Source organism: Cavia porcellus, unplaced genomic scaffold (assembly GCF_034190915.1).
Source record: "Cavia porcellus strain 051 isolate PalLab524CR breed Dunkin Hartley unplaced genomic scaffold, mCavPor4.1 scaffold_3, whole genome shotgun sequence".
Taxonomy (NCBI): Eukaryota; Metazoa; Chordata; class Mammalia; order Rodentia; family Caviidae; genus Cavia; species Cavia porcellus.
The window spans coordinates 42,972,895-43,000,683 of record NW_026947486.1 but is presented as its reverse complement, the minus strand read 5'-3'; the positions used below and the strand labels follow the sequence as shown (position 1 = coordinate 43,000,683).

Genomic DNA, 27,789 nt, shown 5'->3' with positions numbered 1-27,789 from the left:
GGATACTAATCTCCTTGTGGGTATAGTTTTGTTCTGTTCTATCCTTTGTCTCTTCCAGCTCTTTTTTCCTTCAGTCTTCTGCATCAGTTTCCCCAAGTTGTTGAGAATCCATCTTTGTCCACCTACCTATTTGTAATTTCTTTCTCTTTTCCCACTTCTCTGTTTTCTACTTAATCCATTTTGAATCTGAACCCTTGAGAGCAGAATTGATATGTTATGGATTTATACATTGTGTATAATTGTTTTGCATTCTGTTATATGGTCACAGCTTCCGTTCATATGGTTAAAACTTTAAAGTGAGAGATTACCTTAGTTTATTGTTTTATAGACAGCTTGATGCTATTGATATGACTACAGCCAAAATTGACATAATTTTTCTAAATAGTTGTTTTCCCTAATAATCTATGATTGAGACTGACTAGGGGTCACAGAGTATACTGTGGTATGGTGCCAAAGAACAAGGGACTAGGCCAGGGGAGCAATAGTTTCTCATCTCCAGCAAACTGAGGAGGTAAGATCTTCCAACAGACTCAGAGCCTGAAAAGCAGCTACACATGGAAGATATATCAGAGAAATGATCATAACCTGGGTGTGCTAAATACCACCAATAAAGCAGCTCATCATAGGCAACTAGCAAGTATCACTCCAGGAATTATACTAAAAAAGAAAAGAAAGAGAAGACACTTAAGACACAACCTCAGACACCCAGTTCACCAAAGGCAAACCCAGTGGTAATGTAAAATTTGAAAGCCTCCCCACACACACACACACCAGGTTTCTCTGAAGTAGTATCAAAGCAATTGAATGAGGCTCTGGAAAAAAATGAAATCAGAAATAATCTCTGAAATCTCTACAGAGATTACCAAAATGCACACCATGCTTAGTGATGTCAGAGCAGACACAGACAAAAAAAAAATAGAGGAGCTTAAGCAAATTATGGAAGCACATAATAGGAAACAAATGATAAAGCAGATTCAAGGAGAAATCCAGCAGAATAAAAACTCCACTGAAAGTATTCAAAACAGATTAGGCCAGTGTGAGGACAGGATCTCAGATATTGAAGACAGGATTGCAGTTGGTGACTGGGAAAAGAAATATTTCTCAAAACTATCAAAAGAACATGAGAAATCATTCCAGATGCTAGGTGAGATAAAAAAGAATAGCTTAAGATTATTGGAGTTAATGAACAAGCAGAAGATATTACAAATGACATTAAAATTATCTTAATAGGCATCATGACAGAAAATTTTCCTGGTAGAGAAAAATAATTTGATATACAAATAAGTGAGGAATGTAAAACTCCAATTAGCAATGAACAAAAAAAACCCTACATTTAGGCATATCACAGACAAGATTCCAGAAATTCAACACAAGGATAGAATTTTAAAAGCTGTTAGGGAAAAAGATAAAGGAAATTATTATTACAGCTGACTTCTCAGCACAAACTCTCAAGTCAAGGAGTCACTTAGAGTGAAGTACTCCAAGTTCTAAAGGAAAACATCTTTCCACTCAGATTGGTGTGTCCTGCAAAATTATATTTCAAAATTGATGGTGAAATAAGATACTTCCATGACAAAGAACATCTGAAGAAATTTGTGACCACAACACCAGTACTCCAAAATGTGCCGAAGGACATTCTAGAAAGAGATAATAAGGACTACAACTTCATGAGCCCCAACAGGAAAGGCAAACAATTAGAGGGAAGGGAAAAAGAAAAAAATGCATGTGGGAAGGGAGCCAATAATAGGAAAATAACATGACAAAGATAATTCAATACATATCAGTCTTAACCATTAATGTTAATGACCTCAATTCACCAATCAAAAGACACAGATTAGCAGAATGGATCAAGAAGCAAGATCCAACAATATTCTGTATGTTAGAAACACATTTAATTCTAAAAGAAATTCATGGATTGAAAGTCAAAGAATGGAAAATAATACTCCATGCAACAGGAATTCTGAAGGAAAAAATAAAGCAGGGCTTGCTATTCTATTTGCAGATAAATTGAATTTCAAGCCAAGACTGATTAAGAGAGATAAAGAAGGTCAATACATTCTGGAAAAAGGACAATCTAAGAGGAATACACAACAATCCTGAATATATGCAACAAATATTAGAGCACAAAGTTATATAAAATAATTATTAATGGACATGAAAAATCAAATAAACTTTGATACAATTGCATTGGGAGACCTCAATATCTCACTGTCACAAAAAGATAGGTCAAGTAGACAAAAACTCAATACTGAAGTATTAGAATTAAACAAAAAAATTTTTTTGTCTTTTTCATTTTTATCGGTACCGGGGATCGAACTCACGACTGCCTGCTTGCAAGGCAGGTGCTTATGCCACTAAGCTAAATCCCCAGCCCCAGAATTAAACAAAATTTTGAGCAAATGGACTTAGTAGATGTCTGTAGAGTGTCCTACCACAAGCATCGGATTACACATTCTGAACTGCACATACAAAATACACCATATAGTGACTCAAAAGACATGCTTAAGTTAATTTAAATTGATTGGCATTATCCAATTCATACAATCAGACCACAGTGAAAATAAATTGGGAATCCATACTAAGGAAACCACAAGAACTTCATCAACACATGAAAATTAAATAGCACTCTATTGAACAATCAATGTGTTAAGAAATTAGACAGTTTTTACAGTTGAACGCTAATGACAATACAACATACTGGAACTTGTGGGACACAATGAAAGCAGTCTTAAGAGGGAAATTTATAGTAGTAAGTACCCATTTCAGAAACACAGAGCAAGCCCATAAAAAAACTTAATATTGATCCTCAAACTTCTAGAAAAAGAATATCAGAATAAACCAAAACTCATGCAGGGGAGGCAATTATAACAATCAGAGCAGAAATTCTAAAAAGGAAATGCAAAAATCAGAGTTAGTTCTTTGAAAAAGTCAGTAAAATTAACAAACCCTTAGCCAACCTTATCAAAAAAGGAAAGAAAAGACTCAAATCCATGAAATTAGGAATGAAAAGAGTAAACTCAATACAGACCCTATAGAAATCCAGAAAAATCATCTATACCTACTTTGAAATCTGGTATTCTAATCAGATAGAAAATACAGAAAAAATGGAAAGATTCTTAGATGCATATGAATTACCAAAGCTGAATCAAGTAGATATAAAATCCTAAATAATGCAATATCACTAAATCAAATTAAAGATGTAATTAAAAACCCATCAACAAAGCAAAGTCCAGGCCCTCATGGATTCACTGCTGAATTCTACAAGAAATTTAGTGAAGATCTAACACCACTGCTTCACACACTATTTAATGAAATTGAAAGGGAAGCAATAGTCTTAAATTCATTTCTAGAAACAACCATTACTCTGATACCAAGATCAGAGAAGGACGCAACTAGACAAGAGACAGAAATAAAAGGAATAAAGATAGGAGAGAAAGAAGTTAAACTATCATTATTTGCAAGTGACATGATACTCTACTTAGAAGACTCCAAAGACTCCACCAAAAGACTTCTAGATTTAATAAGCAAATTCAGTAATGTAGCTGGTTACAAAATCAGGATTCAAAAATCAATAGCCTTCAATATACAAATAACAAAATAACTGAGAGAGCAATCAGTGAATCAGTACCTTTTACAATAGAATTCAAAAAATGAAATACCTAGGAATCAATCTATCAAAAACTGTAAAAGACCTCTATATTGAAAACTATAATACTCTGAAAAAGAGAACATTAGAAATTGGAGAGGTATCTCATGTTCTTGGGTAGGAAGAACAAATATAGTGAAAATGGCCGTATTTCCAAAACTGTTATACGGGTTCAGTGCAATCCCAATCAAAATTCCAATAGTATATCTTAAAGACTTAGAGAAAACAATCCTCAAATTCATCTGGAATCAGAAGAGACATAGAAAAGCAAAGGTAACAGTAGGCAACAAAAACAAAACAGAGGGCACCACAATCCCTGATTTGAAATTATACTATAAAGCTACTGTACTAAAAACAGTGTGGTACTATCAACAAGCAGACCTAAATATCAATAGAATAGATTAGAAGATGCAGAAACAACTGCAGACACACTAAGTTACCTTATCTTTGACACAGGTACCAAACACATTCACTGGTAGAAAGATAACCTCTTTAATAAATGGTGTTGGAAAAAACTGGCTTTCCACATGCTCAAGATTAAAACTGGAGCCATACATTTCACAATGTACTAATCTAAGATCAGAATGGATTAAAGATCTTAGTATTAAAACAGAAATATTAAATCTTCTGGAAGACAGAGTAAAACTCTTGAAGACATTGGTGCAGTCAAAGACTTTATGTATAAAACCTGGAGTGCACAGGATTCATCACAAAGAATCAACAAATGGGACCTCATCCTACTGAAAAGTTTTTGCACAGCAAAAGAAACCACCAACAGAGTTAAGAGACAACATACAATGTCAAAGAAAATGTTTGACAGCTGTTCCTCAGATGAAGGATTACTATTGAGAACACATAAAGAACTCAAAAAATCAGTCCTTCTAGATTTTAAGACCCAATCCAAAAATGGGCATCTGAGGTATACACATATTTCTCAGATGAAGAAGTACAAACCACAAATAAATACATGAAAAAATGTTCAACATTACTGGTCATTTGAGAAATGTAAGTTAAAACAACACTGACATTTCACCCCACCCCAGAAAGAATAGCTAGTAGTAACAAATAAACTGATAACAAATGCTGGAGGGGATGTGGGCAAAAAGTAAAACTTTTCCACTGTTAGTGGAAATGCACACTGGTGCAATCACTGTGGAAATCAGTTTGGAGATTCCTCAAAAACTAGATTTGGAATTCGCACTTGACCCAGCTGTTTCTCTTCTGGGTACTATCCAAAAAGAATTAAAGCCATCATACCACAGTGATATATATGCACCCATGTTTATAATAGCAGCACAGTTTATAATAACCAGATTTCGGAAACAACCTAAATGCCCATCAACCAAGGAATGGATATAAAAGATATGGTATTTTTATACAATGGAATACTACTGAGCCATGAAGAATGATAAACTGGACACTTTTACAGGTAAATGGGTGTGCCTTGATAACATACATATTAGTTAAATAAATAAAACATGCATGTGTAAAGATCATATTGTTTCATTAGTGTGACAAGCTGAAAGAAAAACATGTATGTGTGTATTATATGTATATAAAAAGTTAAAATAGTTTTTAAAAAAGAAACATAATGACCTCCTTTGTCATCCACATGGCCGGTTCAGAAGAAAATTCAATGTTGCCCTTCGCTGCAGGTTCTGCCTTCCCTTCTACACCTTGTCCCAGTTCTTTTGTCTCAGAGTGAATGACCTCAGCAAAAGCAACGACTCAAGTCACACCTGCCTTTATTAACTAACCCACTGTAAGCCATTTTGAGTTGACTTTTGGATGTCTTGAGAAATTTTTGATGTGCTATAAGGTTTGCAATTTTTGCATATAGATATCCAGTTGCTCTAGTATATTTATTGAGGGTACAATCTTTTCTCCACATAATTGATTTTGCACCTTGGCCAGAAGTCTATTGTCTGTTATATGGATATCTATTTTGGGGCTTCATATTGGTATTTTGGTGTTTGACTATCTTGATATCAATGCCATTTTGCCATGATTTGTGTAACTTTGTGATAAGTTATGGGATTGGGGAGGGTGGAACCTCAAATTTTGTTCCTTTATCAAAGTCATTGAGAATATTCTGGGTCTTTTGAATTTATACTGAAGTGTAAAAATCAAAATGTTAATTTTTATAAAAACTGATGTTGGCATTTTGGTAAGAGATTATGTTTTCTGATCTTTATTATTTTCTCCTATTTGTTTCGGGTTTTATTCTGACTTTTATTTCTAATATCTTAAGGAAAGATCTGAGGATAGTTCGTAACTTTCTTTTTTGATAAATGTACTTAGTGTTAAAAAATAAAAATCAATATTATATTACAGCAAAGTAAACATTGTTTAAAAACAATAAAATGCTGTCATAGAAGTCAAACTATACAATTTTAATATATATCTAAAAGCTATAGAGGTCAAGACAGTATGCTGTTGGTGAAAGAATAGAACTGTAAACTAGACAGAATTGAAAGATAAAGGGGAAATAAAATTGAAAAATAAAACACAGAAGTAGGCCCACAAAAAGATAAACTGATTTTTACACAAACGTGCAATGTCAATTCAATGGAGAAATTAGTCATTTCAAGATATGATGCTGAATAACCTGAACATTATCACACCAAATACCTCATAACATATTCAAACAACCCAAACGGATAATTGTAAAGCACTTACAATAAAATATAGCAGGTAACTCATTACCTTGACTTAGGCAGAGTTCTTAGATATAAAAGAAAGTAAAGAAGAATATTTTCAATTAGGCTTCCAAAAAATTAAAAACATTTGATCTGCAAAGAGCATTGTTAATAGAATAAAATTATAAGCCACTGACTGGGAGAAAATATTTGCAAAAGACATGTTGATAAAGGACTTCTTTCCATAGTATACTAAATGTGCTAAAAATTCAAAATTAAAGAGGAAAAACCCCAAAACAATAAAAACTGAGCCAAGAATTTGAATACACACTTCACTGGAAAAGTTTACAAATAGCAAGTGAAATGAAAAAATGACAGGGATTTTTAACTATTGGAAAATGCAAATTAAAACCATAAAAATATTTCATCATTCCCATTCCAAATGGGTAATTTCTTTAAAAAATATTGTATTATTAAGTGCTAAAAAGAATACAGAAAAATTAAAACCCTCATACACTTCTATTAAAAAAAATGGCTACATACTATACCATTCCACTTGTATGACATTTTAGAAAAGGCAAAAATACAGGGAAAGAAAACTTATCGGTGGCTGCCAAGGTTAAGAATGAGAGGAGGCTGTGAAATCAATGATGAATATTATAAATTTCTATACATGTGTAAAAGCTCACAGTCCTATACATCAAACACACAAATATTCTGTATTTAAATTTTAAAAATAAAGCATGGTTGTGGTGGTTGTATTTCGGTGGCAGAATGCCTGCCTAAAATGCACAAATTCTTGGGTTTGATCCTCACCAATGTACACATGCAAAATATAAATAATTAAATGAGTAAATAAAGGGAAAAAACCCTCTTACGTTTCTCTCAAACTTCTTATACCCTCCTTGTTCTCTTCTATCATGAGAAATATCCTTAAGACAGTATCTTACAAAATGTTGCTAGATTTTCCCTTGACCATTACATAAATCTACTTATTATGGAAAACATCCATTTCTTGACCTATGAACATATATACACTGATAAATTCTGACTATATATCTCCAGCCCAACATTTTCTTTTTTTTTTTTTTAGTTTTTTTAGTTTTTAAAGAGTAAGACAGAATAAAGGATAGAAATAATACGGGATTTCAAAAAAATAGCCAATCAACACTAGTTAATATATTCCACATTGTTATCTTATAAGTAGTTGTTCAGGTTACAAGATCCAGGCATACAAATTGATCAAACAAACAATGAAAGCACAAACTATTCTTTTTGTCTAAGAGACATTACTACTTTAGGTATCTTCTTGCAAACATACACACTGTTATATGTGTATACCTACATATATATATATATATATATATATATATATATATATAATCTTCAATTTGCTTTTCCCTTATCCCAGGTATACTTCCCTTTTGAGCACTTTCTTTCCCTCTCATTATTACAGTATCTATTGTACATTTTGAATTTTATTACTCATTTAGTTTTTTTTACCTTACAGAAACAATATAATATTTACAAATGTATCATTTATTTCACTTACGAGTATAGTCTCAAGTTGCCTCCATTTATATATAGCAGCCTCAAGATTATCTTTTCATAGCTGAATAATATTCCATTGTATAAAAATATATTTTTATACATTTTGCAATTGGTAGGCATTTTGATTGTTTCCAATATCTGGTTAATACAAATTGTGCTGCTATAAACATGGGTGTACATATATCGCTTGACATGATATTTTCAATTTTTCTGGGAAAATATGCAGACGCAAGGTAGCTCGATTGAATGGGACTTCCAATCTTAGTTTTTTGAGAAACCTCCATACTGATTTCCACAGTGGCCACACTATGCTACACTCCCACCATCAGTGGAGAAGTGTTTATTTTTCTTCACAACCCCACCAATGTTTATTATCTGTTGACTTATTGATTGCAGCCATTCTTTCTAGAGTGAAATGCAATCTCAGTGTTATTTTAATTTGCATGTCTTGAATGGACAGTGATGGTGAACATTTCTTCATGTATTTATTTGTTATTTGTATTTGCCCATCTGAGAAGTTCATGTTCATCTCAGATACTCATTTTTGGTTTGGGTCTTTGAAGTTGGGGCCTAATGTTTTTCAATCCCTTATATGTTCTAGATAAAAGTCCTTTGTCTGAGGGACAACTGGGTGAATTTTATCCCATTCTGTGAGTTTTCTTTTCATTCTGTTAGTCATTTCTTTTGAAGTGCACAAAATTTTAAATAAGATGAGATTCTAGTTGTTGATCCTTTGAATTAATTCCCATGCAGTTTGCATTTTGTTCATGAACTCTTTGCCTACCCCCATGTCTTCAAGATTTTTACCTACCTTTTCTTCCAGTAGATTTAGTGTTTCTGTTTTAATATTTAGATCTTTGAATCATTTTGACTTTAGTTTACAGCATGGTGATAGTCATGGGTCTAGTTTCATTCTTCAGCACGTGGAAAGCTATTTTTTCTGAACCATTTATTAAAGAAGCTATCTTTCTTTCAGAGAACGTGATTAGCCCCTTTGTTAAATGTAAGGTGACTGAGTGTCTTTGTGATTGTGTTTGCATCTTCTAATCTGTTCCAATGATCCGTAGGTCTGTTTTTTGCCAGTACCATGCAGATTTTATCACTGTAGCTTTGTAGTAGAATTTAAAGTCAAGAATTGAGATGCCTCCTGCCTTGCTTCTGTTGCCCAGGATTGCTTTTGCTATTACAAGTCTGTTGTGTTTCCAAATGAATTTTAGAAATGCTTTCTCTAGATCTGTAAGATATCTTACTGATATTTTGATTGAGGCTGCATTATGTCTGTATAACAGTTTTGGGAGTATGGCCATTTTCACAAGGTTGCTTCTTCCTAATCAAGAACAACAGATATCTTTACATTTTCTGCTGTACTTTTCAATCATCTTTTTAACAGTACTATAGTTTTCAATGTATAGGTCTTTTACATGGTTTGGTACGTTGATTCCTAAGTATTTCATTTTTTTCTGATGTTATAATGAAATGTGTTTTTTCCATACTTTTTCTCTCAGAGAGTTTGTATTTATATACAGCAAGGCTATATTTTTTGAGTGTTGACTTTGTATCCAGCTACACTGCTGAATTTGTTTATCAACTCTAGTAGTATTTAGATTGAGTTTTGGGGGTCTTGTATATAGAGTGTCATGTCATCTGCAAATAATAATTTAGCTTTTTCCTTTCCCACCCTTATTGCTTTTACATGTCTCTTGTCTAATTGCTCTGGTTAATGTTTCCAGAATTATATTGAGCAAGAATGGTGATAGTGAAAATCCTTGTCTTCTTCCTGATTTTAGAGTGAAAGCTTTCAGTTTTTGTCCATTTAGTATAATGTTGGCTGTTGTTTTGTTACAATGGCCTTTATAATTTTGAGGTGAAAGCTATCTATTCTGATTTTCTGTAGGGTTTTCATCATGAAGAAGTGTTGGACTTTATCAAAAGCTTTTTCTGTATCTATTGAGATAATCATGTGATTTTTGTCTTTGGCTCTGTTGATTTGGCATATTACATTTACTGATTCATGCATGTTGAACCATCCCTGCATTCCTGGGAAAAATCCCCCTTTGTGATGATGTATAGTCTTCTTGATGATTTGTAGCATTCTATTTGCCAGTATTTTATTGAGAATCTTGGCATCAATACTCATAGGGAGATTGGCCTATAGTTCTCCTTTTTGTTTGAATTTTCTCTGGTTTTGGTATCATATTAACACTTGCCTCCAGGAATCACTTAGGGAAGATTGAATCCCTTTCAATTTCATTGAAAAAATTTGACGAGTATTGGCATTAAATCTTCTCTAAATTTCTTGTACAGTTCAGCCATGAATCCACTAGGACCTGGGCTTTTGCTTTTTGGTAAGATTTAATCAGACTTTCAATTTCAGTAGCTCATATTAGGTTATTCAAAATTGTTATATCTTCTTGATTTGGCTTTGGTAATTTATATATATATATATATATATATATATATATATATACATATATATATATTTGTCTTTTTCATTTTTATCGGTACCGGGGATCGAACTCACAACTGCCTGCTTACAAGGCAGGTACTTATGCCGCTGAGCTAAATCCCCAGCCCTGGTAATTAATATATTTCTAGGAATTTGTCAATTTTTTTCTGTTTCCCCCTCTAAGTGAGTAAAGATTTTCACCATAGATTTTCATTATCTTCTGAATTCCCATGGGATATGTGGTAATTTCACACTTTTCATTCCTTATTCCATGAATTTGAGTTTTTTCTTTGTTTTTCTTGATGAAGTTGTCTAGAGACTTATGAATTTTATTTATGTTCAAAGAACCAGTTCTTTGATTCATTAATTTTTGTATTGTTTCATTAGTATTGATTGCATTTCTGCTTTGATCTTTATAATTACCTCTCTTCTGTAAACTTTGGGCTTGACTTGCTCTTCTTTTCCTAGAAGCATGAGGTGTAGCATTAGATTTTATTTGGTGCTCATTCTATTTTCCTGATGTGACAATTCATTGCTATATATTTTCCTCTTAGCATTGCTTTCTTTTCATCTCACAAGTTTTGATATGTTGTACCTGTCACTTCATTGAATTTTCTTCTTTAATTTCCTCTATAAACCATTAGTTGTTGAAGAGGTTATTATTTAACTTACATATGTTTATGTAGGTTTTGCAGTTTCTTTTGTCGTTAATTTCCAATTTCAGTGCACAATGCTCAGGTAATATTCATGGAATAATTTCAATATCTTTGCATTTACTTAAGTATGTTCAATGGACTAATATGTGGTCTATTAAATTTTATTTTTAAAAAAAGAGGGTAAAATTAAACAGGACAAAACAGATCATAAGATAACAATGCAAGCGACACAGATTTCACAGCAAGACAACTGGAGATCTTCAGTTTCTATCATATTGTCTCTTCTTTTCTTCCAAATAGTTGTCCATATCTTCACATACAAAGAATTCAGACAAAACAAAATTGTATAAAACTGATCAGAACAGAATGATGAAGGTATTTTAGGTCTTCAAGACCAAACAATAGGGAAGTCAACAATGGCTGCAATAATGTCTCTCATTCTCTTCAAAATTGCTGTCCATACCTTAATATGTATGCTAAAATTAAAGAAAAACAGACTAAAATCACTCTGAACAAAGAATAATAATATTGCTAGATTTTGCATCATGACCCTGTGGAATCTGCACTGGGTACCTTAGTGTCTCTTTTTCTTCAAAGTATCTGTTTGTTTCATTGTGCATTATGTAATCAATTTTCAGAAACTTTTTAGAAGTTGTACAATGCATTAGTCTCTACATGTATAATTATCCTTTCTGTACTAGAGGAAAACACAAGACAAAACAAAATAAATTCCTAGAAAAACACGTAATAAAAAAGACATGTAAACAATAGCAAAGAGCTCAGAACACTGAAAATATACGCCTTCAAAACAAGTTGGTATGAGCATAACGAGGGTTTCTATTTTACATAATCATCTTCAAGAGTTCCTCAGATCACGATACAATAATATGCACAGTTGTTCCAATCCTATGAATGTTAACTATTTTGTTCCAAAAACTTATAGTGTGTTTAGCACAATCATCTTAGCTATCATAAGTGTGTTTATATAATTTTAGACATTTTTCTTATCCCTTCCTTTTTCTTTTTCTTCATTTTTCCAGAGATATTATTTTTCCCTTTTAATCAAATAATTTTCCTTTCATTGTAATTATTGAGTTTTTTGTATCTTATGTACTCTTACCATTTCTTACACTAGGGAGACTGTATGGTATTTACACATCTGAATTTGATGTATTTCATTTATGAGTATGGTCACAAGTTATCTCCATTTAATTATAAATATCTCAATGTGATCATTCTTTATAGCTGAGTAGTACTCCATTGTATAAAAATACCACAACTTTTTTATCCATTCCTCATTTGATGTGCATTTAGGTTGTTTCCAAAATCTGGCTATTACAAACTGTGCTACTACAAACATGGGTACACATATTTCACTGTGGTATGATGTTTTCAGGTCTTCTTGGAATATGGCCAAAACTGGAATAGCTGGGTCAAATAGTATCTCCAGTGCCAGCTTTTTGAGGAATTTTGAGACTGACCTCCACAGTGGTTCCACCAGTAACACTGCTACCAACAGTGCAAAAGAGTTCCATTTTCCCTGCATCCTCTCCAACGTTTGTTGTTAGTAGTTTTCTTTATCCTGGACATTCTTTCTGGAGTGAGATGGCACCTCAGTGTTGTTTTAACTTGCATTTCTCTAATAACCAATGATGATGAACATTTTCTCATATATTTATTTGCCCTTTATGTTTCTTCATCTGAGAACTGTGTATTCATCTCAGATGCCCATTTTTGTTTTTTGTTTTTTTTTCTTAATTTTATTTAAGAGGAAAAAGAGAAAAACACAAAACAAAACAAAGTGGTGTAAGGTTACACATAATACAGAACTACAAAAAAAACAGTAAGAAATCACCTGTTAATAGATTACATATTATCATATTAGAAATAGTTGCTCAAATCACAGTATCAAAGAATACAAAGTGGACATTCAAACAGAGAGACTGCAAACAGCTGTGTTCAATGATCCAAAAACATTAATATAGTCAGCTATTTAACACCCATAAACACACTTGCTGTTATATCCGTTAGAGCTCTTTTTTTCCCCTCTTTTTTACAACAAAATTTACACATTTTGGATTTTATTACTCCTTAGTTCTTATTACTTTTGGGGGGGGGAGAGAATAAAGTCAAATATGGCAAAACAAAGCTGTCAGTCAAAACCAAGGATAGACATAGCACATTATGTAAAACGGAGTACAAGGTTATCAACAATGGTTATCAACGTTGTTTCTTGTTTCCTTAAAAAGAATTGTCTATCTCATTAGATATTATAAAGTTGGACAAAACAGTAGAGAACAAGACCAATAAAACTTAGGCATTGTAAACATTACAGGACTTCCAAAGGAGACAATAGTCAAACCAGAATGGGCATCTTAGTGAATCTTATTGCCTTCAAAGTAGTTGCCTATACCCTCAAACTTGATACTATAATACAGAATGGAACAGAGTCTAATCAGTCAAAACAAGATCGTGGGAGTATTACAGGACTTCAAAACAAGTTAATAGGAAATCAAAAACAGTTACTATTACATATCCCGCTAATTTTTTTAATTTTTCCCCTTAATTAAAACAAACATAAGAAATAACTAAATAATTTTTTTTAAAGAATAAGGGAGAGACTGAGATTAAACAGGACATAACAATATAACAATACAGGTCAAAGCATGACTGTTTCAGCAACCTAGTGCTTCACCACCAAATAACCCGACTTAATAGTAGTTACGATAGTGTCTGTCTTTTTCCTTGAAATATTTGCATAAAACTTCATATACTATACCTTCAAATATTTCCATATGAAGAAGCCCAGAAAAAAGCCTGTCTAATTAATAAGTGAAAATTTTATAAGGCTTCAAGGCCACATAATGGGGAATCATGATTACCACATATTTTTATATATTTGAATGATTACTTACATTAGGGAAATTATTCAGTATTCACACATGCGAGATTGATTTATTTCACTTATGAGTATGGTCTCAAGCTGCGCCCGTTTATTCATAAATAGCTCAATGTGATCCTTCTTTATAGCTGAATAATACTCCATTGTATAGAAATACCACAACTTTTTTATCCATTCCTCAGTTGATGGACACTTGGGTTGTTTCCAAGATCTGGTGATTACAAATTGTGCTGCTATAAACATAGGTGCACATATATCTCTGTGGTATGATGCTTTCAGTTCTTCTGGGAATATGCCTAGAAGTGGAATAGCTGGAATAAATGGGATTTCCAATCCGAACTTTTTGAGAAATCTCCAGACAGATCTCCACAAAGGCTGTACCAGTCTACACTCCCACCAACAGTGCAGGAGAGTTCCTTTTTCCCCACAGCCTCTCCAGCATTTGTTGTTGTTGGTTTTCTTGATCCTGGCCATTCTTTCAGGAGTGAGATGGTATCTCAGTGTGGTTTTAATTTGCATTTCTCTAATGACCAATGATGATGAACATTTTTTCATGTATTTATTTGCCATTTGCTTTTCTTCATCTGAGAATTGCGTATTCATCTCAGATGCCCATTTTTGGATTGGATCTTTGAATTTTGGAGGTCTGAGTTTTTTTAATTCTTTATATGTTTTAGACAAGAGTCCCTTGTCTGAGAGAGAGTTCACTAAAATCTTTTCCCAGTTTGTGGGTTTTCTTTTCACTATGCTGGAGATTTCTTTTGACATGCAGAAACTTTTTAATAAGAAGTGGCCCCAGTTATTGATTCTGGGAAGTATTTCATGTGCAATTTGAGTCCTGTTCATGAATTCTCTACCTACTCCTATGTCTCCAAGGTTTCTACCCAATTTGTCTTCCAATAGATTTAGTGTTTCTGTTTTAATATTCAGATCTTTGACCCATTTAGATTTTAATTTAGGACATGGTGATAGACATGGGTCTAGCTTTAGTTTTCGGCAAATGGAGAGCCAGTTTTTCCAGCACCATTTATTAAAGAGACTGTCGTTCTTCCAGTGAACCTGCTTGGCTCCTTTATCAAAGATAAGGTGGTTGAGTGTGTTTGTAGTTGTGGTTGTATCTTCTAATCTATTCCATTGATCTTCGGCTCTGTTTGGATTCCAATACCATGTTGATTTTACTACTGTTGCTTTGTAGTATAACTTCAAGTCAGGGATTGTGATGCCTGCTGCTTTGTCTTTGCTGCTTAGAATTGCCTTTGCGATTCTAGGTCTCTTCTGGTTCCAGATGAAATTTAGGAGTGATTTCTCTAGATCTCTAAGGTATGTTGTTGGTATTTCTATTGGGATTGCATTGAATCTGTATAACAGTTTTGGGAGAATGGCCATCTTCACAATGTTTGTTCTTCCTATCCATGAGCAAGGGATGTCTTTCCATTTTCAGAGATCATCCTCAATTTCCTTTTTCAGTGTATTATAATTTTCACTGTATAAGTTTCACTTCTTTCATAAGAGTAATTCCTAAATATTTCATTTTTTTTTTTGCTTGCTAATGTGAATAGTCCAGTTTCTCTTATTTCCCTCTCTGTGATTTTGTTGTTCGTGTATAGGAATGCTATTGATTTCTGAGTATTGATTTTGTATCCAGCCACATTACTGAATTTATTTATTGTATCTAAGAGTCTTTCAATGGAGTTTAGGGGGTCTTCTATGTAGAATATCATGTCATCTGCAAACAATGATAATTTAACTTCTTCTTTTCCTATCTTTACCCACTTTATTTCTCTTTCTTGCCTAATTGCTCTGGCTAGTACTTCCAGTACTATATTAAATAGGAGTGGTGATAAAGGACATCCTTTTCTTGTGCCTGATTTTAAAGTAAAGGCTTTCAATGTTTGGCCATTTAGTATGATGCTGGCTGTTGGTTTGTCATAAATGGCCTTTATTATATTGAAGTAAAGACCATCTATTCCAATTTTCTGTAAAGTTCTTATCATGAATAAATGTTGGACCTTATTGAAGGCTTTTTCTGCATCTATAGAAATGATCATGTGATTCTTATTTTTGGCTTTATTGATATGGTGGATTACATTTATTGATTTGCGTATGTTGAACCATCCTTGCATTCCTGGGATGAATCCAACTTGGTCATGGTGTATAAACTTCTTGATGATTTGCTGCATCCTATTTGCCAATATTTTATTGAAGATTTTTGCATCTGTGTTCATGAGGGAGATCGGTCTATAGTTCTCTTTTTTAGTTGGGTCTTTCTCAGGTTTTGGTACTAGAGTAATATTTGCTTCCAGGAATGACTTAGGAAGGATTGCTTCCCTTTCAATTTCATTGAATAGTTTGAGGAGTGTTGGCATTAGGTCTTCTTTGTATTTCTTGTAGACTTCTGCAGTGAATCCATCTGGGCCTGGGCTCTTCTTGGTTGGTAAGGACTTAATTACATTTTCAATTTCATTAACAGAGATTGGGTTATTCAAAAGTTTTACATCCTCTTGATCTAGCTTTGGTACTTCATATGCTTGTAAGAGTCTGTCTATTTCTTCTGTGTTATCAAACTTTTGAGAGTAGAGGTTTTCGAAATAGGTGTTGATGATCTTCTGTATTTCTATTGGGCCTGTAGTGATTTCACCTTTTTCATTTCTTATTGCATGAATTTGAGCTTTTTCTTCCCTTTTTTTTAATAAGGTTGGCTTGGGGCTTATCAATTTTATTTATTCTTTCAAAGAACCAACTCTTTGATTCCTATGATTCTTTGGATTGTTTTCTTAGTCTCTATTGCATTGATTTCTGCTCTGATTTTTATAATTTCCTCTCTTCTTTTGGCTTTGGGCTTGACTTTCTCTTCTTTTTCTAGCTGTTTGAAGTGTAGCATCAAGTTATTTATTTGTATTCGTTCTGTTTTCCTGATGTGGGAACTCAGTGCAATAAATTTTCCTCTCAGGATGGCTTTCATTGCATCCCACAGATTCCGGTAAGTTGTATATGCATTTTCATTTTCTTTTAGGTATTGTTTAATTTCTTCTGTGACCCACTGATTATTCAAGAGTGTGTTATTCAGTTTCCATATGTTTGCGGGATTTTTGCAGTATCTTTTATCATTAATTTCTAATTTCACAGCGCTATGATCTGATAACATGCAAGGGATGATTTCAACTCTTTTGCATTTGTTTAAATATGTTCTGTGAGCTAATATATGGTCTATTTTGAGAATGATCCATGTACTGCTGAGAAGAATGTGTATTCTGATGTTGTTGGGTGGAACATTCTGTATATGTTTATCAAACCCATTTCTTCACAGGTGTGATTCAGTTCTGTTATTTCTTTGCTCATTTTCTGTCTGGTTGATCTGTCCCTTGGTGTCAATGGCATATTAAGGTCTCCTGTTACAATTGTGTTACTGACAATTTGAGTTTTCATTTCTGTTAATAATTGTTTTATATAACTGGGTGCTCTGGAGTTTGGTGCGTATATATTTAAGATAGTTATCTCTTCCTCTTGGAGTTTTCCGTTTACGAGTATGTAGTGACCTTCTTTGTCCTTTATGGTCATTGTTGGTTTAAAGTTCACGTTGTCTGCAAACAGAATGGCTACTCCTGCCTTTTTTTGGATTCCTGCTGCATGAAGAATTGTTTTCCATCCTTTGACTTTCAGTCTGTGAGTATCCTTCTGGGTTAGATGGGTTTCCTGTAAACAGCATATGGTTGGATTTTGTTTCTTGATCCATTCTGCTAGTCTGTTTCTTTTGATTGGTGCATTGAGACCATTTACATTAATGGTTATTACTGTTAAATGCTGGTTAATTGTAGGAATGGTATCTCTCTGCTGTTGCATCTTTATCTTTCTGTTCTGTTTAATTATTTGCTTTGCTTCGTGGTTTTTTCCTTTGTGTATCTAAACTGTCTTTCAATATTTTTTGCAGGGTTGGTTTGGTGTTCATGAAGTTCTTCAGCTGTTCTTTGTCATGGAAGTATCGTATTTCACCATCTATTTTGAATGATAGTTTTGCAGGATACATCAGTCTAGGTTGGAAATCATTTTGCTTTAGGATCTGGAATACTTCACTCCATGCTCTTCTTGACTTTATTGTTTGTGCTGAGAAGTCTGCTGTGATTCTGATAGGTTTTCCTTTATAAGTGATCTGTCTTTTCTCTCTGACAGCTTTTCATAATCTATTCTTATGTTGGATTTCTGGGATGGTGATTATTATATGTCTGGGTGTAGTTTTATTTTGGTTATGACTCTTTGGAGTTCTATATGCTTCACTGATCCTAATGTCGGTTTCTGATCTCATGCTTGGGAAATTTTCAGCTATTACTTCTCTAAATATCCTCTTGACATCCTTTATGTTGTCTCCTTCTTTTTCATTAATCCCTATCATTCTTATGTTATTCTTCTTTGCATCGTCTTGCAGTTGTTGAATTGTTGTTTCCTGATTCGTTGTTATTTTTAAAAGATCTTTCCTTTCCTGTTCACTAGCTGCAATCCTGTCTTCAAGGTCTGAAATTCTATCTTCACTTTCATTAAGGCGGTTTTTACAACTTTCAGTGGAGTTTTTTTATTTCCTGTATATCTCTGTGCATCTGCATTATGTATTCTGTTTGTTTCTTATATTGCTCATCTAGGGATTCTATCTTTTTGTTTAGTTCCTCCAATTTTTTAGCTGTGTTTTCTTTAGATATATTCAGAATCTCTTTCATTTCTTTTATCATTTCTTCTTTTATCTGGGAGATTATTTCGAGATTGAATTTCTTTAAAGCTTCCTGGAGTTGCTTGTCAATTTCAGTAGCTATTGTGTCTGATATTTGAGGTGGATGGGATATATTTTCTTCTATATACATTGCTCCTAGGGTTTCTTGAGATGGGCTGGAGGTTTGAGGTTGTAATTTGGTCTTTTGTTTTGTCATTTTCCTATATTTCTGTGTTTCAAGTGTTATTTGAAAGCTTCCTCAGGATCTGTTGAAAATCCCCTTGTATGTTTGCGTCTACTGAGATTCTGGCACCACGCGACCCCAAGCCACTGGGCCTGCAGAACCAATGGCCCTCCTCTGCCTGCTCAGAACCCCGCAGTTCCAGACAAGCTGGGCCTCAGGGACACTGTGCGCCCACCTGCCCCTTGGAAGCTCTACAGCTCTTCAATTGCAGCCGGGTTAGGGCACTCACCACAGGCCACGGTGCCTCAGGAACCTGTAATCCCTCCCTGCTTGCAGAGATATCCACAGTCCTCCAGACACACGGAGAGGCCAATGCAGGGGCCCCAGATCCGCCCAGCCCCTCCACTGCACACTGATGGCTAGGTGCAGCAGCGAAACAGGCTGGGCTCCGGGGATAGTGTGGGCCTGTCCACCCGTCGGAAGCTCAGCAGTTCTCCAAGTGCAACCGGGATGGGGTGGCGGATGTAGAGGCCTCAAACCCACCTCTCCCCTTCACTGCACCTGGAAGCCTGGAGAGACCCAAACAGTCTGGGCCAAGATATCCACAGTCCTCCAGACACACAGAGAGGAGAGGCCGATGCAGGCACCCCAGATCCGCCCAGCTCCTCCTCCTGCACACTGATGGCTATGCGAGGCAGCGAAACAGGCTGGGCTCCAGGGCTAGTGTCGGCCCACCCACCCGTAGGAAGCTCAGCAGTTCTCCAAGTGCAGCCGGGATGGGGAGGCGGATGTAGAGGCCTCAAACCCACTACTCCACTTCACTGCACCCAGAAGCCTGGAGGGTCCGGAACAGTCTGAGATTTGGGCAGAGTGTGCTGAGCACTCACCACAGGCCACGGTGCCCCAGGAACCCGCAATCCCTCCCTGCCTGCAGAGACATCCACAGTCCTCCAGACACACGGAGAGGCCGATGCAGGCACCCCAGATCTGCCCAGTTCCTCCTCTGCACACCGATGCCTAGGCGCAGCAGCGAAACAGGCTGGGCTCCAAGGATCCAGATGCCCATTTTTGGAATGACTATTTGAATTTTGGGGATATGATTTTTATTAGTTCTTTATATATTCTGCACAGAAGTTCTTTGTCTGAGGGACCATTCACTAAGATTTTTTCCCAATTTGTGGGTTTTCTTTTCACTATGCTGGAGATTTCTTTTGACATGCAAAAACTCTTTAATAGGACATGATCCCAGTTATTACTTCTGTGAAATATTTCACATGCAGTTTGATTCTTGTTCATGAATTCTCTGCCTACCCCTATGTCTTCAAGATTTCTACCTACTTTATCTTCCAAAAATTTCAGTGTTTCTGTTTTAATATTGAAATATTTGATCATTTAAACTTTAGTTTAGTACATGATGATAGGAATGGGTCTAGTTTCAGTTTTTGATATATGGGAGCCAATTGTTCCAAAACCATTTATTGAAGAGACTATCTTCCAGTGAACATGTTTGGCCCCTTTATTAAATAAGGTGGCTGAGTGTGTTTGTAGTTGTAGTTATATCTTCTAATCTATGCCATTGATCTTTAAGTCTGTTTTTCTTCCACTACCATGCTGATTTTATTACAGTAGCTTCGAAGTATAACTTCAAGTTAGGGATTGTGATGCCTCCTGCCTTTCTTTGGTTAGTTAGAATTGCTTTTGCTATTCCAAGTCTCTTCTGGTTCTAGATGAATTTTAGGAGTGATTTCTGTAGATCTGTGAGGGATACGAGTGGCATTTTGATTGGAATTGCATCAAATCTGTATAGCTATTTTGGGTGAATGGGCAGTTCCACATTGTTCTTCCTATCCATGAACAAGTAATGTTTTACATTTTCTAAGGTCCTCTTTGATTTCTTTTTGCAGGGTATCATACTTTTTCCTGAAAACATCTTTTGCTTCTTTTGTTAGATTGATTCCTAAGTATTTCATTTTGTTGGATACTATTGTAAGGGTGTGGCCTCTCTTATTTCTCTCTCATGGATTTGTTGTTAGGATATGGGAATGCTATTGATTTTTGAGAGTTGACATTGTATCCAGCTACCTTGCTGAATTTATTTATTACATCTAGGTGTCTTTCAATAGAGTATTGGGGGTCATCTATATAGAGTATCATTTGATCTGCAAATAGAGATACTTTAACTTTTTTTCCTATCCTTATTCCTTTTCTTTCTTGTCTAATATTTCCAGCACTATGTTAAATAGAGTAATGACAATGTACATCCATGTTTTGTTCCTGGTTTTAAGGTAAAGGTTTTCAGTTTTGGCCATTTAATATGATGCTGGCTGTTGGTTTGTTATAGATGGCTTTTACAATATTGAGGTAAAGATGATCTATTTCAATTTTCTGTAAGGTTTTTATCATGAATAAATGTTGGACCTTAACAAAAGCTTTCTCTGCATCTACAGAAATGATCATGTGGTTCTTATTTTTGACTCTATTTATATATGGTGGATTACATTTATTGATTTATGTATGTTGAACCATCCCTGCATTCCTAGGATGAATCATACTTGGTCATGGTGTATAATCTTCTTGATGGTTTCCTACATTCTGTTTGCTAAATTTTATTGAGAATTTTTGTGTCTATGCTCATTAAAGAGATTGGCCTGTAGTTCAATTTTTTTGGTTGGGTCTTTCTCAGGTTTTAGTATTAGAGTAATGTTTGCTTCCAGGAAAGAGTTAGGAAGAATTGGTTCACTTTCAATTTCATTAAAGAGTTTGAGGAGTATTGACATTAAATCTTCTTTGAATTTCTGCTAGAATTCCCCAGTGAGTCTATCTGGACCTGGGCTTTTCTTTGTAGGGATTTAAATACATTTTCAATTTCATTAATTCAAATTGAGTTATTCAGCAGTTTTGTATCTTCCTTACTCAGCTTTTCTAATTCAGAGTCTGTAGTGATTTCACCTTGTTCATTCCTTATTGCATGAATTTGAGTTTTTTCTTTCCTTTTTTTAATAAGGTTGTCTACAGACCTGTCAATTTTATTTATTCTTTCAAAGCACCAACCTTTTGATTCATTGATTTTTTGTATGGTTTTCTTAGTCTCTATTGTATTGATTTCTGCTCTGACCCTTATAATTTCCTCCTTTCTTTTGGCTTTGGGCTTGACTTGCTCTTCTTTTTGTAGATGTTTGGGGCATAGCATCAGGTTGTTTATTTGTGTTTGCTCAGTTTTCCTGATGTGGGGATTTATCAAAATAAAATTTCCTCTGAGGACTGCTTTCATTGTGTCCCATAGGTTCTGGTAAGATGTATTTGTATTTTTGTTTGCCTGTAAATATTGTTTAATTTTTTCTCTAATTTCCGCCATGACCCACTGATTACTCAGGAGTATGTTATTCAATTTCCATGTTTGTGGGGTTTTTGCAGTTTTTTTTGTCATTAATTTCTTGTTCCCTGGTGCTATGATCTGATAACATGCATGATAGAATTTCAATTCTTTTACATTTACTTAAATATGTTCTGTGGGCTAGTGTGTGGTTGATTAGAGAAAGTTCCATGTGCTGCTGAGAAGAATATATATTCTGACATTGTTGGGTAAAACATTCTGTATATATCTACTAAGTCCATTTGTTCACAGGTATAAATCAGTTCTGTTATTTCTTTGCTGATTTTCTGACTAGTTGATCTGTCCCTTTGTGTCAATGGTGTATTAAGGTCTCCAGTTATAATTGTGCTATTACTTCTTTGATTTTTCATTTCTGTTAATATTTGTTTTGTATAGCTGTGTGCCCCCATATTTAAGATTGTTATCTCTTCCTCTTGAAGTTTTCCCCTAACTAGCGTTAGCGGCCTTCTTTATCCCTTCTGATCATTCTTGGTTTGAAGCTCACATTGTCTGCAAACAGAACAGCTACCCCCACTTTTTATAGGATCCTGTTGCATAGAGTATTGTTTTGCATCCTTTGACTTTCCGTCTATGAGCCTCCTTTTGGTTTAGATGGATTTCTTGTATACAGCATATGGTTGAATGTTCTTTCTTGACCCATTCTTCCAGTCTGTTTCTTTTAATTGGTGAACTGAAGCCTTTTACATTAATGGTTTTAACTGAGATATACTGGTTTACTTTGACATGTTATCTTTCTTCTGTTGATTCTTTACCTTTCTGCTCTGTTTCTTTTTTTCCTTGCTTAGTGGTTTTTTCATCTTTCCAGAATGCCTTTCAGTATTCTTTGCACGGTTGTTTTGGTGATCATGAAGTTCTTTAGCTTTTCTTTGGTGTGGAAATATCTTATTTCTCCCCCCATGTTGAAGGACGGTTTTACAAGGTATATCAGTCTGAGTTGGAAGTCGTTTTCCTTTAGCATCTGAAATATTTCACTTCATGGTCTTCTTGACTTCATTGTTGGTGTTGAGAAGTCTAATGTGATTCTGATAGGCTTTCCGCCTCTTCTCTCTAGCAGCTTTTAATATTCTGTTCTTTCATTGGATTTCTTGCATGTTGATTATTATATGTCTAAGTGTAGTTTTATTTTGGTTCTGGCTATTTGGGTTTCTATATGCTTCACTGATCTGTATGTCAGTTTTTGTTCACATGTTTGGGAGACTTTCAGCTATTACTTCTGTAAATAGCCTCTTGATATCATTTGTGTTGTCACTTTCCATTTCATTTATACCTATCAATCTTATGTTGTTTTTCTTTGCATCATTTTGTAGTTGTTGAATTGTTATTTCCTGGTTCCTCCTTATTTTTAAAAAAATCTTTCCTTTCAAGGCATGGATTATTTTGCCCCATGCTCTTCTAGATTTGCTGTACATGTCTAAGTGTATAGTATTGATACCCATTATTACTTAGATTTTGTTGGATAGTTGAACAGAACTGTTTGCAGTCTCCCTGGTTGAAATCTCATTTATATGTTCCACTTTTTTATCTTGAACAACTATTTGTGGGGGGACAATATGTATACATCAAGTAGTGATGTATTACTGTTTATTTCTTTTCTTTGAAAGTATGTACTATTTTTGCCCATTTTCTGTTTTGTTTTGTCTTTCTTTAAATAAAATTTTTTAAAAATCTTTCCTTTCCTGTTCACTACCTAAAATCTTGTCTTCAAGGTCTGAAATTCTATCTTCACTTTTGTTGAGGTGGTTTTGCCAACTTTTGATGGAATTTTTGATTTCCTGTATACCTCTTTGAATCTGCTTATGCATTTGGCTTGTTTCTTATATTGTTCATTTAGGGCTTCCATCTTTTTGCATTGTTCCTCTAATTTTTTAACTATGTCTTATTTTGTTATTTGTTTGTCTTCTTTTGATGTGTCCAGCATTTCTTTCATTACATTTATCATTTCTTCTTTTACCTGTGATTTGAGTTCCCATATAGCTTTCCAGAGTTGTTTCTTTACTTCAGTTGTTATCATTTCAGGAATTTCAGGTGTATACCTGTTATTTTCTTCCCTGTCCATGTCTGCTAGTCTTGCTTGGGTTGGGCTGGAAGTTTGAGATTGCATGTTGCTCTTTTGTTTTGTCATTTTTCTATTTTTCTGGGTTTCAAGTGATGTTTCAAAGATTCCCCCATCACCTGGCCCACTTTTGGCTCCCAGGGCAAAGAGCAGGCAACTGCTAGCTGCTTGGAGTTCACTGGGCATGGGCCAGTTAGGCCCATGGGGATTCCTATGTGTATTCCTGTGATTTGACACATGGGTCGTGGTCTTCCACCTAGGGGTGATGTTCTCAGGCTTCCCTGTGTGCTGGGTTTCATCCCATGCATGCTCAGGTCCCAGGACTGAATTCAGGCCTCTGCCAGCTGCTTGGAGTTCACTAGGTGAGGCCCAGTTAGGCCCACTTGGACCTCCAATGCCTTCTCTGATGATTTCAGGTGCAGCATGTGGTCTTACCACCTGAGAGTGATATTCCATGGCTTCCTTGTGTGCTGGGTTTCAACCCGCACACACTCAGGACCCCAGGCCTGGCGTGCTATATTTATGATTGTTAGTTTGTCCTCTTGAATTTTTCCACTAATAAGTATGTAGTGACTTTCATTATCTCCTTTCATTGTTTTTGGTTTGAAATTCACATTCTCTACAAACAGAATAGCTACCTCTGCTTTTTACTGGTTTCTAGTCACATGGAATATTGTGTTCCATCCTTTGACTTTTAGTCTATTTCCATTTGAGTCAGATATGTTTCTTATATACAGAATATTGTTGGAACTTGTTTCTTGATCCATTATATCAACCTATTTCTTTTAATTCATGAATTCAGGCCATTTACATTGATGGATATAACTGATATGTACTGGCTTATCTTTGCTATGATATTTTCCTGTTGTTGTTTTCCTGTTTTTCCCCCTTGATTAATAGCTTGCCGGTTTCTTTCGGTTGTTCTTCTGGGAATTGTAGTCATTTTTGTCTGTCTAGTATGTCTTTTGATATTCTTTCTATGTCTGGCTTAGTAGATATGAATTTACTCAACTGTTCTCTGTCATGGAAGTATCTTGTTTCTCCATCAATTTCGAAACAAACTTTGCAAGGTACATCAATCTGGGTTGAAAGTTTTTTTTCATGGTTTGAAGTGCTTCATTCCAAGCTCCTCCAAACATGAGGGTTTGTGCTGAAAAGTCTGCTATGATTTAAATGGGCTTTCCTTGATAGATGACTTCTGTTTTTTCTCTAACAGCTTTTAGTATTTTTTCATACTGAAATTCTGGGATCTTAATTATTGTAGGTCTAGGTATAGATTTATTTTGGTTAAGACTTTTTGGTGTTCTATATGCCTCACTTATCTGTATATCCAATGCCTTTCACATGTTTGGGAAATTTTCTGCTAATGTTTTTGTGAATAGTGTTTTTTATAACATTTACATTAATTCCTGCATTTTCATTGACATCTATCAATCTTATATTGCTTCTCTTTGCATCATCTTGAAGCTTTTTATTATTTCGTGCTCCTTTGTTATTTTTAAAAGTTCTTCCCTTTCATGATTCCTAGCTGTGATCCTGTGTTCAAAGTCTGAAAATCTACCCTCAGCTTCATTCAAGCAGCTTCATCAGATTTCAATAGAATTTTTTACTTCCTGGGTATCTCTTTGAATTTGTTCCATGCACTCCATATTTTTCCTAAATTGTTTATTCAGGGTTTCCATTATTTCCCCATTCACTTGTACTTTTTTATCTATGTCTTCTCTACCAATGCTGATCAATTCTTTTATTAAGGTTGTCATGTCTTTCTTACCTGAGAGATTATTTTTAATCTGATTTATTCAATAGCCTCATGGATTTGTTCCTTTATTTCACTTGCCATCTTTTCAAAAATTTCAGCTGTGTGACTTCTAATATCCTCTATTTCTTTCACTTTTTTTGTATTTTTACCGGTACCAGGAATTGAACTCAGGAGCACACACTTGCAAGGCAGGCATTTATGCCGCTGAGCTAAATCCCCAGCCCTAATAGCCTCTATTTCAATGTCTCCTATGCTTGTTACTGATGAAATGGACATCTGAGATTGCACTTTGACTATTCATTTTGTCATTTTCACCTCTTGGATTAATATTTTGCTCTTTTCAATTCCACTAGTCTCAACCAACCATCGTTTGCTTCTCAGGATATTGGTGGTATTTGTCCAATTGCTGGGTCCCACAGGAAGGGCCAGTCACCTGCATTCTTCCTGCGGGGCCTTTTGGGCAAGTCCTATATTCTCCCTAGGCTGACTAGACTAGTAGGATTGATGTTAACCAAACCTTAGCTCCTATTGTTACTGAGGCTTTTGGCTGTTCCAACTTGCCTGATCTACCTGGCTATAGTACGTTAGCTGATACTCTATTGTATCACTGGGGATCTCCTTGGCCCTTTAAAGTACATCTGGGTTGGGGGGAGGCCTTGTTGGCACTCTCCTCAACCCACCTGTTTTTGTGTGTATGGGAGAATGACCCACCCACCCTTTTGCCGGGTTTGCCAAGGTCCTACAGCTGGAAAGGAGGGTTTGCTGCTCCACCTCTTTACCCACTGAGGTCCTCAATTTTAGGTAGAAGCTCATCACACTGTTGCAGATCCACTGAGGTCATCTGTGTGTGAGGGATTGCTGAGGCTTCCACCAGCCCGCCAGGGTTCTTCAGGTGATGTAAGGGGTCACTGATGGTTAATGGCCTCTGAGGTCTCTGGGGTGAGTGGGAGTGGTGACCAATGACCGCCATCCCAAAGTCTCTGGTGTGAAGCAGGTGCAGTGACTGACAATTCAACCAGTCCCTGAAGTCTCTATGGTGGAACAGGAGGGGATGCTGATGATCCTGCCAGCCCCTAATGTCTCAGGTGGTGGAGAAGTAATGATGCCTCTGAGCTGAAGGAGGAGTGGCAACTGACAATCCTTCTGGCTGCAGAGGTCTCTGTGCTGTAGGAGGGGCTGCTGTTGATCTTACCAGCCCCTGATGTCTCTAAGGCAGAGGGTGAGGGGTTGTCAATGATCCCACCAGCCCCTGTGGTCTCTTGGATGGAGGAGGAGTGGCAACCAACAATCCTGCCATCTGTAGAGATCTCCAGAGTGAAGGAGCAGGGGCTGCCAATGATCCCACTCACAGAAGTCTCCAGTCCAGCCCCACATTTTCACCTGAGCTCTAGACTTGAATGGACAAGTGGCTTTCAACTTCTCTTTCTCTCTAAGATACCTATTTCTTTTTTGTTTTGTTTTCTTCATCTATGCCTCATCTAATTAATCACCAGTGTTTTTATTTTAATTCCTAAGTATCATGGGAAGGTATATATTTTTCTGTTTTAATTATCATGGCCACTAGATCACATGTCACCTATGAAGTAACCTTATAATTGGTCTTCCTGTCTCCAATTTTGTTCAACTTGTAATCCATTCTCTGTAGTGCAACTACAATGATGAAACCTCTAAATTTGTTCATGATTCTTCTGTTGCTCTCAGCATAACCTGAACTCCTTAGCAAAATTTATAAATTCTTTTGTGATCTAGCACCTACTCACTTTTCCAACCTTGTGTTTCATTATTCTACTTCTTTCAATCTCTCAAACACATGCCTAGTCTTTTCCATGACTTGAATGCTTGCTTAACCACTTCACATTTCCT

The 27,789-nt window shown here is 35.4% G+C and overlaps 1 protein-coding gene across 8 annotated transcripts in view; it reads left to right on the top strand.

The window, feature by feature from the left end:
* The window catches only part of Zdhhc15 (zinc finger DHHC-type palmitoyltransferase 15), a 231,964-nt gene that overhangs the window by 176,739 nt on the left and 27,436 nt on the right, over positions 1-27,789 (top strand). The window contains exon 12 of one of the 8 annotated variants that reach the window (XR_010046599.1): positions 5,302-5,408. The exons of the other annotated variants lie outside the window; for them this stretch is intronic. The gene's annotated coding sequence lies outside the window, so the exon portion shown is untranslated. The remainder of the gene's footprint in view (positions 1-5,301; positions 5,409-27,789) is intronic. 8 annotated transcript variants of the gene reach the window in all.